The sequence below is a fragment of the Natrix helvetica genome (genome assembly GCF_964273705.1).
Source record: "Natrix helvetica genome assembly, chromosome: 3".
Lineage (NCBI taxonomy): Eukaryota > Metazoa > Chordata > Lepidosauria > Squamata > Natricidae > Natrix > Natrix helvetica.
Window position 1 is genome coordinate 127037992 of NC_138549.1, and position 11971 is coordinate 127049962.

General features: G+C 38.9%; 1 protein-coding gene across 5 annotated transcripts in view; it reads right to left on the bottom strand.

The window, feature by feature from the left end:
• Positions 1-7663, bottom strand: part of LOC309389906 (chitotriosidase-1-like) — a 42612-nt gene extending 34949 nt beyond the window's left edge. Inside the window, exon 1 of one of the 5 annotated variants that reach the window (XM_081948828.1) lies at positions 7566-7663. The gene's annotated coding sequence lies outside the window, so the exon portion shown is untranslated. Of the gene's footprint in view, positions 1-5494; positions 5581-7565 lie in introns of those variants that run through there. The other 4 variants (XM_081948831.1, XM_081948829.1, XM_081948832.1 and 1 more) reach the window with 4 other exon arrangements.
• Between the last annotated feature and the right edge of the window lie 4308 nt (positions 7664-11971).

Sequence of the window (11971 nt, forward strand, 5' to 3'; positions counted from 1 at the left end):
AAGGAAGCACTTATTTAATGAAATCAAAGACCAGAGTGTTCTAGGGTGCATTTCTATTTTCATCAGCGAAAATAATTTTAGTGAATATAAGTAAGATCATATTCTGTTCATATATTGCTACTGATAGTTAAGGATGGAGTCAGATATACCTGCTCCATAACCCACATAAAATGTGATGATATTACACAGCCTATCTAGTGAGACTGAGATGCCTAAGAAAATCTAGATTTTCTTGACTTCTAAATCTTAGTAAAAATGAATGCAAAGTTAATCTAAATGGGGAGAAGTTTGGTTTTATTATTCCACGCTTAGAGTTATTTTACACTAGTGATTTCAAAGCTATCCACTCCTCCTTCATATGGCAGAAACATATATTGACATGAAATTTGCTGTCCTGCCTCTGATCCATGCGCTGCGTTTCACATGATGTGCTTATGCCCTCATGGAGCTTTTCGTACATCCCCATATAATGCTGAATTAGTCACCTTTTGATTGATCCAAAAAAGCTCATTTTATGATTGATCACCACAAATTACCTATCTCGGGCCTCTTTCTTGTTGTTCGAATATTGGGTGAACTCAAGACGCTGGAAAAATACAGTTTGTATATCTACCCCTTTTCATTGCATAAACAATCTCTCTTCATCTGTTCAAAACAAAATATTTTGGAAGAGATTGTAGGTTGGTAGATGAATTAAAGAGAGTGTGTGTGGGCATGGTTGGATTAACAGTTCTTTGGGCCCTACTCTCAACAAACATGACCCTTCCCATATTTCCAGGCAGAAACTGTATTTTTAGTCTGAAAGTGTATAGCCAAAAGCAATAAAAAAGCAAAAGCAAATCAGAATGGAATAAGATTAGAAAGATTCTCCAAAATTAACCATATACGTGTGGCATATGGTATGGCTGCTGTATGGGAAAATAGCTTTGGACTGATTCACTCTCCAAGCAGGTTTAATTTTAGCACATCTGATAACCCTATTTATATTCAGTAATATTTCTTTTCAAAATACATACTCATCTATAGATCAGCAGGGCAAACAGACCATAATCCTAGGAGAGCAATAAGAGGGGAAGATCTACAGCATAAATTTTAAAGTACTTCCAAAAATTTGTTTAGAAATGCTGGGAAGAAAATAACAAGACTATTTTATATCATATGCTGTTTATCTGGTTTTCACTTCTCTAAATAGTCTCCAACTAGCTAACTAGTTAATTGGAGCTTTTCAGCAACACAAGGCATAAAATATGTAAATGGTCTGTCTTTTCCCTCTTGTCCATGGAAATCCTTATAAAATGCTTCCCCCCCCCCCCCCAAACTGGAAGACCACGCTGTGCTTAAAACATTATGGACATTTTTTTGAATAATAATTTATGAATTAATCTACAGGATTTGAATTTCATGCCATTATCTTACACATATGATTGTTAGCCCTTTCCACCAAAGTTTCATATTCTGCAGATTAAAAGCTGTACGATTAAAAACTGTAAGTAATATATTTGTGCATAAAATTCTCCAGTACATACACCTTGTGGGACTTTTGTATGCAATTTACACAAATGTGCTCTTTTCTATATAAATAGAAAAAAATACTCCTTTAAACATATTTTTATATAATGTATGTATAATTAACCTTTGGAAAAGGAAAATATTTTTAAATGGATCCTAGTACACACTGAGGATCTTTTGTTGGTTCATGTGGCAACAGATTCCATTGTAATGAAACTTGCTTTAAAATACATCTGTCATGGATTTTCTTTTTCTTTTGACAGCCCAGTTTTATGAGACATTACAGAGTGGAATAATACTATAATATATGGTACACATGGATCAGTTTATGTGTTGTTCTTAACTAGTCTTTAGAATTGATGCTGTTAGATACCCATGTTGCATTTATAAATACACAAGACCTTTGGGTGCAAAACTAAAAAAAAGCAGAATCACACACTAGGATTTAAATTGGGAGTAGCCATTTATGAGGGAGCAAAGAGGCATGAAAAGGTAATTCTAGCCAAAATTCCAGATTAAGCATCCTAAGTACTATTGAGAACCCTAGAAGTAAGGACACTACCGATGTTCCTCTAGACGAATAAAATGTATCACAATAAAGCAGAATATGATATCCCCTTTCTTATTGTCCTAGTCATTGTTGTGTAAAAGAAATGATTCTAGTAAATATTGACTGAAGATAAAATATATTAAAAAAATCCTAACACAACCATTATAAGGCAATGGAGTAGACTGATGATTAATTGAAGATTTTTTCTATCAAAAATCTACCTTTTCTTCAGTTATGCAACTGAAGATTATTTTTCCTCTCATCAACTCTTTAGCCTTAGGAAAAGCATACCCACACAAATCCTGTCATTCACTGCTTTTATGCCAAAGCCAAACCTGAGAGGATTTAGAGTAATTCTTTAGTAACACAATATGAATTGCTCTGAATCGCTAAGAATTGCTTTCTGAATAGAAAATAACTAAGAGTGAATGGTATTTATTTTGAAATTCAAGTTTTCTATAAATGGATTCTTTTAAAGATTTGCCAGTCAAGTTTGCACAATATCCTGTGATACAATATTAATAGGGCCTTCCTCCCATTTCTTCCAGTGCTGAGAAAAAACATTATCTGTTGTTTATGATCCGGAAAGACCAACTGTTTACTGTAATAATCTTAACTGAAACACTGTTGTCATCTTAAGTTTAATTTGCATGATTAAAGGTTGAAGTAGCCTCACAATTTATCATTTAGTTGTCCTCCCATTTAATTCTTGGATGTATGCAATGGGTTTGCATTTGCATCTAGGAGAGGCTCATTTTTGTGTATGTTAGTTAAAGAACAAATTGTACTTGAAAGACAAAAAAGGTAAGTACAAAAAGTGGAAAGGGGGGGACATAACTAAGGCAGAATATCAGCAAATAGCCCGAGCATGTAAAGATGAAGTGAGGAAAGCTAAGGCTCACAATGAAGAAAGGCTTGCCACAAAAGTAAAAAATAACAAAAAAGCTTCTTCCAACATGTTAAAAACAAGAAAAGAGTTAAGGAAACAATTGGTCAATTGCTGGGAGAAAGTGGCAAGAAGGTGACAGGCATCAGGGAGAAAGCAGAATTATTTAACTCATGTTTTGCATCTGTCTTTACACAAAGGGATAAAACAGTCCAACCTATCAAAAACAGCACCACAAAAATTAGATTAGGAACACAAGTTGAAATAGGGAAGAAAATGGTAAGTGAGCACCTGTCTACCCTAGACGAGTTCAAATCACCAGGACCGGATGGATTACACCCCAGGGTTCTGAAGGAACTGGCAGACGAGATCTCAGAACCACTGAACTATATCTTTCAGAGATCCTGGAGCACCGGGGAACTACCAGAGGACTGGAAAAGAGCTGATGTGGTTCTCATCTTCAAAAAAGGGGAAAAAAACAGATCCAGGAAACTACAGACCTATCAGCCTGACCTCAATACCAGGAAAGATTCTGGAAAAGAACACCTAGAAGCAAACAAAGTAATAGCCAAAAGCCAACATGGGTTTGTCAAAAACAGATCATGCCAGACTAATCTTATTGTATACTTTGGCAAAGTGATAAAATTAGTGGACCAGAAGAATGTCGTCGATATAGTTTACTTGGACTTCAGTAAGGCATTTGATAAGGTAGACCATAACCTACTTCTAGATAAAGTAGAAGAATGTGGGTTGGACAGCATCACCATCAGATGGATTCGTAACTGGCTGACCAACCTCACTCAATGTATAGTCCTCAATGGAACTGCATCTACATGGAGGGAAGTATGCAGTGGAGTACCACAAGGCTCTGTTTTGGGCCCAGTACTCTTCAACATCTTCATCAATGATTTGGAAGAGGGAATAAATAGAGAACTCATCAAATTTGCAGATGACACCAAGCTGGAAGGAATAGCCAACACTCCAGAAAATAGCCTGAAGATACAGAAGGATCTTGACAAATTTGAACATTGGGCACTATCTAATAAAATGAAATTCAATGGTGAAAAGAGTAAGGTTCTACATTTAGGCAACAAAAACGAAATGCACATGTACAGAATAGGTGGTACCTTGCTCAACTGTAGTAACTGTGAGAGGGATCTTGGAGTTCTAGTGGACAATCATTTAAATATGAGCCAGCAGTGTGCAGCAGCTGCCAAAAAAACCCAACACAATTCTAGGCTGCATAAACACTTCAAGATCACGTGAAGTGTTAATACCACTTTATAATGACTTGGTAAGGCCACACTTGGAATACTACGTTCAGTTTTGGTCGCCATGATGTAGAAAAGATGTGGAGAATCTAGAAAGAGTGCAGAGAAGAGCAACAAAGATGATTAGGGGACTGGAGACTAAAACATATGAAGAACGGTTGCAGGAACTGGGTATGTCTAGTTTAATAGAAAGAAGGACTAGGGGAGACATGATAGCAGTGTTCCAATGTCTCAGGGGTTGCCACAAAGAAGAGGGAGTCAAATGAGGGTAGAACAAGAAGTAATGGGTGGAAACTAATCAAAGAGAGAAGCAACTTAGAACTGAGGAGAAACTTCCTGACAGTTAGAACAATTAATCAGTGGAACAAGTTGCCTCCAGAAGTTGTGAAAGCCCCAACACTGGAAGTCTTTAAGAAGATGTTGAATAGCCTTTTGTCTGAAATGGTATAGTGATTTCTGCCTAGGTAGGGGGTTGGACTAGAAGACCTCCAAGGTCCCTTCCAACTCTACTATTGTATTGTATTGTTTAGGGTACACCAGCTTCCACAAGGTTGGAATAAATTTGATGACCAGTACTTATCTGTTGAAAAACACATTATTATGTTAAATAGGTAAAAATGTATCATGACTGATTCCATGTGATTCTGTAAATGTATTTTCCTAAGATGCACGTATATCTGTGTCCCAGGTGTGAAGCTTTTGCACACCGTGTTGCAAAATAGTGTGTGTGTGTGTAGCTTTCCATTATCAGGCAATGCAAAATGAAAACATCCATTGATACAGAATATTGGTAGCTCAGGGTTGAGCATGAAAACATCCATGTTGAACCACATGCTGAATGTATGCTGACCTATCTTAGTAAATCCTAGTGAATTTGATGGTCCAATGTTCCGGGGTCATGGGATCACCCTTTGCACCTTCTGACAAGCAAAGCCAATGGGGAAGCCAAATTCACTTAACAACTGTGTTATTAACTTAACAACTGCGATGCTTCAATACAATACAATACAATAGAAGAGTTGGAAGGGACCTTGGAGGTCTTCTGGTCCAACCCCCTGCCTAGGCTTTCACACAGCTCTTCCCCAAACCTTAACTCAAACACTTCTGTCTTGGAGCCAGCCGAAAGCCAATCCCATTTCCTTGTGTTCTGGCATGCAACATCATCAGGCAGCAGGAAAGCCTTTTGTCAATTGTTTTGCCAGATGACTAGACCGCAAGTCTAGTTACCTGTTGGAACTTGCCTCTGCCTTCCTCCCTCCTGCCAGACATTTCACCTACCAAATCTCCCAATCTAGATCTGGGGATCAGTTGTTTAGAATGAACGGAGTGGTGGGTAAAATCAGAGAAGAGCTTCTTTTCCCATCGTGTCTCTGATCTAATACCCAGTTTGAAGACTGACCCATCTGAACAGCTGACAGTCAAACAATAGTTCACAGACAGGGAGCGGAGGGGGTGGGGGAGGCTGGAATTGCAAGAGTTTAATCTCTTTCTGCCATATCACAATGCAGTCCTCCCTGCCTACGAGATATTGTTCAGGGTGCTTTTAAATAGCCCAAACAACACAGCCCAAACAACACCTAGAAGATAAATGTGGGTAAAGCCACTGATAAAGGTAATTGGAAATTAAAAAAAAAAGATTTGGAGAACAATGTCTACTGTCACTTCATAAGCAATAAGTCTAATGACATGTTTAGAAAAATGCATTAACTTCTTTGGATTCCAGTTAAAGAACTCTGCCTTGTGCTGGTTTTGCACTCCTTCTCATGTACTGGTTATGAACAAATGCTCTAAATTTCATGGGAACCTCTCTCATCTCAAAGACACAGATCTAATAATGTTGCGGCAAACACAAATATGGGCTGGGAAAACTATGTGGGACCAATGGTCAGTAAGATCAAGCAGAAAAGACAAGGATTGTAACAAGTGAAATGACATTATCATTCAGTATAGGTAGAAGATTCCTGATGTATTCCTTAGTTTAATTAAAACAAAATGAAAAGCAAATTACAGTAGGAGTGGAGGATATCTTTATTTGAAAAGCACTGGAGTCAGAATAGATACCAGGCAAAATGAAACTGTAATGTGATCCAGTACAAGGCAAATTCAAATTGTTTATTTAAAGTACTTATAAGCCTTCATTTCTCCAAGAAAATAGTGGCTGGTCTAAACTTTTCTGATTAGCTTTATGACCGAGTACATCTTGAATGGCAAACCGAGGCACATTTGTGGGGACATATCACAAAGAGGATTCCTTAAGGCAGTGGTTTTGAAACTGTCTGCTCTTAGTATCCCTTCCTATTTAAAAAAAAATAAGGAAGATCCAAAAGGAGATATTGCTTGTATGGGTTATATTTGTCAATATTTATCATATTAAAAAAAATAAAATGGTGGCATTTGTAAAACATTGAACCATGTGAAAATAGCTATTAACACCATTAGATGTTGCCATAAATAAAATATTTTCATGGAGAAAAATCCTGCAGCCTTCTAGGCGGCCATGAATGGCTTTTCCTCCAAGCAAGAGGCTAAGATGGGGCTGAGTCAGGGGACCTACGTATGAGTGATCCAGTGGGAAAAGTCTAATTTGCTTTTTTCATTCTGGTGCCTTTTGAGTCAGCCTTGATTCCTCTCAATTGCCTGGACAAGTCCCTGCAGTTCCCTTGACAAGATTTTATAATTGGTTTGCCACTGCTCCCTTCCTAGGGCTGAGAGGAATGAGCGGTCCAAAGTCACTCAGGTGGCTTTGTGTGTATGGCGGAACTATGGTCTCACAGGTTCTAGCCTGATGTCACAACCACTACCCCGAACTGGCTCTGATGGGAGCACGTAAATACCACACTGCCTATGTAATTCACACTGTAGTACCGGTAGCATGATTTCCCTCCAGATATTGAACATAACCGATATGGCAACATTTATTTATTTAGGTAGCAATTCTGACAGCTTGATTTAAGACACACAAAATTAATAACCCACTCCCTCTTCTTTCTGTAGTTTGCAAGTTACAAATTCAAACTGTGAGCAAGGAGAGAAAGGGCAGGAGCCGCGTCACCAGGGGTTTCTTTGGGGACTGGGTTTCAAATTGAGCGGGTTCCAAACAGGTCGCTTTGCAAGACTTCCATTTTGCCCTGTATCCAAAGGTCTAGGTGCAAAGGAGGTTCGCGTTAGAAGCTCTTTTCTTTTAAATCTAATTGGCATTAAAAGAAAATTACAACTCACTTTGGACTGATTATTTTTCTTTCACACACAGCAAGATGTTTCCCATAATTTGAAAAAAGTAGGGAGGTTAACAACCGGCGAGTCCCGTTTTGTTTGCCTCCTACGTCAGATGTTTTCCAAAAGCGCTTACCAACCACCTCCGGGTAAGCCGTGGCTGCTGACGCGCAGAGCCTGCCACGTCAAGAAGCAGGAAGGGAAATAAATTCCTAATTTGGGCTCGGAATGCGGCGACGTTTGATTGGCTGCTAAGGAGAGGTGGGGCGGGTGAGAGAACAGCTGGCTTCAGTTACTGAACTCTAATCCTTTCAACAATGGAGTAAACTCTTCCGAGACTTGGAAATCCCCCGCCCCCTTTAGCTCAGCATAATATGAGCCTTTGGCGATGCTTGTTGATAATTTACTTTGGTCGCAGACTGTTTCTTAGTGTCCTTCAAAAATAAGTAAATAAATATAATTTTCTCTTCCTTCCCAGCATATCTGCAAGCGTCTTGAAAAGGGAACCGATTTCATTTGCCTTTTAGTTCTTTCATTTGCTGAACCTCAAGGAAGAAAACCTGCAATTAAGGGGTTAAAAATGTGCTCAGTTTAAGATCTGATTGGCCTTCTACTTTTTCCCCCAGAATGTCATGACACAATTTAACAAAAGGTAAATTGAACTGTATAGTGTAAACAGGGAGGCCTTTTTAAAAAATGAAATGTAACCTTTTAGCTGTACTGTAATTGGCTATCAGACAACAATGCCACCAGGAATTAGATTTATATGATACTGAAAAATATATGATGTTTCTTTGTTATATAGAGTAAAAGAATAAATTCAAAATGGATTTTGAATTTTGCAACAATTGGGAATATAAATTTTGCTAGTGCGATTCCTAAATGAAGGCTGGGGGAACATTTCCTGTAAAAACTCTGGGAATCTCTTCAAAGTTCAAAATCCCAACATGTTTTTGAAGCATTAATTTTCAATCACGTATACAGTAAGCCAAAGTCAATAATACCCGTTCTATGCTTGCTATAGTCTGATTGAAGCTTCCCTTCATCCCGTAAATTAACAACCAACAGAAGAACAGAATAGAATCATATGGCTGCAAGAGGCTTCGGAAGACTTCTAGCTCAACCCCCTGCCTATGGCAGGAGACTTGATACCATCCCACACAAATGTTGTCCAATCTTCAAAACCTTCAGTGATGAAGCATCCACAACTCTGAGAGAATTGATTAACTGTTCTCACTGCCTGTAAATTTCTGCTTCGTTCTAGGTTGAATCTCTTTGACAAGCTTCCACCTATTGCTTCTTGCCCTACCTTCAGGTACTTTGGAGAATAAGTCAACCCCCTTTTCTCTGACAGCTCCTCAAGTACCAGAAGACAGTTTTGTCTGTGTCTGATTCTTCACTGCTTAACGCTAAAAAAATAATATATGTCATTCAGGATGGAGAACTGTGAAGTGCTTGCTGTTCTCCGAGCTTGGTTATTTGCTTACAGACATTTCATTACCCAAGTAGGTAACATGATCAGTGCTGCTGTGCACTGATGCTATCTATTGGGTAGTGAAACATCTGCAAACACCAACAATTCTACAATTTAACATTTCCAAGCCACCAAGCCTGTGCAAATGATGAAGGCAGAGGAGCACCACATATTTAGGGACAATACAGTCATCTATGCTATTAAGTTATCATTTGTTTTAGTTGAGGGTACTGTGCCCAGCCATAAAAAGAAGCTTCCTTGCTACCTTCACTTTTATTTTTAAGGGGGAAAAGGACACATTCAGAAAAAATAAAACAAGGAAAACATTGTGGCTGCAAGTATTTTGTGTTTTCCTCCTTGATAAATATGCCATGGTAAGAAATACTACTGTCGTGGGAATATCCTGGAGATTCATCAGCAGAAGAGGACAATATCTGAGTTCCCCATGAAACTCCGTGAATTAAACAAACCGGTTAGGTAATATAGCGCTTATCTGGTAGTATCTGGGACCAGTACTGTAGATACTTAGAACATAAGTCAAATTAGAAATGACTCATAAATGATTATGAACAGGGATTTTTTAAAGGTATTACTTGCAGCCACAATATAGTAGCCCTTTACCGTAAGTTTTTGATGTTACTGTAAAGAGCTTAAAGGTTTTCCCTGTCCACTTGAAAGTCCTTTAAAAACTCTTTCTTGTTCTGTGAGATCCAAGTAAATGAATAAAACAAGCTTCTCTGAGTGAAATAAAATGTCTTCATAGATTATAGCTCATTTGCATTAGAAGACCAGACTGTGTGGAACTACTTCTGAATATAATGAATATAATAAAATAACTTGGTTTATGCATTTATTTTAATCCAAAATAATCTGAATGCATTTACCTGGCAGTTTTTCTGTATGAACGAATTAGCAGTTCTAGGTAAGTAAAGCTTTGTTGCAACTCATCTAAAAAGAAACCAGACTAAACTAGTAGAGAGTAGATCAAAATTATCTCCACTTCCTTCTCTTGAGGCTAATTTAGCAACACTGAGTTCCTGGCAATGACCATTTTGCCATAAATTACAGGCTTTGCTTTGCTTTCTAATCTCTCAGAAGCCATGAGTTAGGACAGGGGTGTCAAACTTGTGTTGTCATGGTGGCGTCATGTGACATATTGGGACTTTCCCCCTCTGTTAAACCAGGCGTGGGTGTCGCCAGCGCATGCCCTGAGTTAGGGCCTCCTCAGTATATCAGTGGCAAAGGCCAGTGAGGCTATTGTACACAGCTGTATTTCTCAACTTCAGCAACTTTAAGATGTGTGAACTTCAGTTCCCAGAATTCTTAAGCCAGTATGAATAAAGTTGCTGGGATTGGACTGGCATACAGGATTGTTTCTAATAGCAAAGGTTTTAGCTACAGTTTGGTTCTAGGTATTTATCAAATGAATAGTTTCCTATCAAAATTAACATGAAGCTTGTGTAAAAGTGGAGCAATAGCAGAAAATAGATACCTGAGTATATAATCCTGATGATTGTATATTGTTGTTATAAATGCTGAAAATTAGGCTTTAATTTATTGACTGTTGTACAAAATGGTGCAGCATACAGTCCTACCCCGCCCCCAATACACTTTAGTCTATTTAGATTGGCCATTAGATGGAAAGGTGCAATTTGCTGATATCTAGTGGATGTTCAGAATTTTACTCCCCAAAATGGCAACCTACCTTCTATATCATGGGTGTCAAACTTGTGGCATCATGTTGTCACGTGACCAGGGGGTGGGTTCCAGCAGTCACGACTGCCGGTTTGCCCGTGGGTGTGCTGTGTGCATGCTTGATGCACACAGCACGTACATGTGCAGTGCAATTAAAATTGTTCTGCGTGTGCGCAGAAGCAAAAAAACCAGATGGCGGTGCATATGGCGCCGGCTGGAGAACCGGTTCAGGGGCATGGCAGGCCTGGGTTGCTTCCGGTTCCAGCAACCCAGGCTGCCAAACCATTACCATTCGGCCGAACTGGTGCGAACCGGTAGGAACGCACCACTGCACGTGACTCCTCCCCCTTTGCTAAACCAGTGGTGGGCGTGGCCAATGCGTGACGCATTTGGCCCACAGGGCATGAGTTTGACACTCCTGTTCTATATCATTACAACTGGCAATTTCTTCTAAGCACAACTTTTTGTCTTCTTCCTCTGTTCTCCTCCAGTTCTCCCTCTGCAATAGGCAGTCTCTGACTAGGCATGATCTAATGGGTTGGGATTTTTTGACTGACTGCTTTTCCTTTTGAGAATATTGTACAACCCCCACCAATTCTGACTATCCTGAAAAAAGACAAAGGATTACAAACAGGAGGCTTCTTTATACCTGATGAATCTTTATAGTACGATGAATACTTTTTCGGAGCGTTCTTCACAATAATCAACACTTGGTGTGTCTGCAAATCAAAATATTTTTTCTGCAGAGTATAGAAAAAAAATGGCAGCCCAGTGATCTTTGGCTGACATTCAGTGTGCCACTAACTCTGAGTATTTGTGGTAATTGCTGAACTTACAAGATATACATGATGCTTCCCTTTGGGATCTGTTTCAAAACTCGGAAATATTTGAAAGTGGAGAAGCTACTCCCGTTTGTCCCCCTTTGATATTTTATTATTTTTGAGCCTCAAACTCACATGACACATTAGAACTTTTACAGACTTGTAATCTTAACAAACATGTCCTTTCTCCAAAGGAACATGTTATCCTGTCACTGAATTTAGATACCTGGAGCCAAAAGTATTAGGCCAGGATAAAAAAAACCAAAACAAATTCTGCAGCCAAGGAAAACTTGTGTTACAAAAGAATGACTTGGCAGGGTGTCTGCTGTTCAAAAGAGGGTGGGACTGGGCTATAAAAATATAGGACGTGCAAGTTTTTAGGCATATCTAACATGTCTTTTGGATCCAGACCATGTTCAAAACCCCTTTTAGAACATGTAATTTCTGAGCAAGGCAGAACAAGCTTTTCTAATCCTGTAGATCATCTGCCTCTTGCACTATTCTGGGCTTGCACTTTCTGTTCTCCTGTTAACTGCTTGGCAAAATTTATGT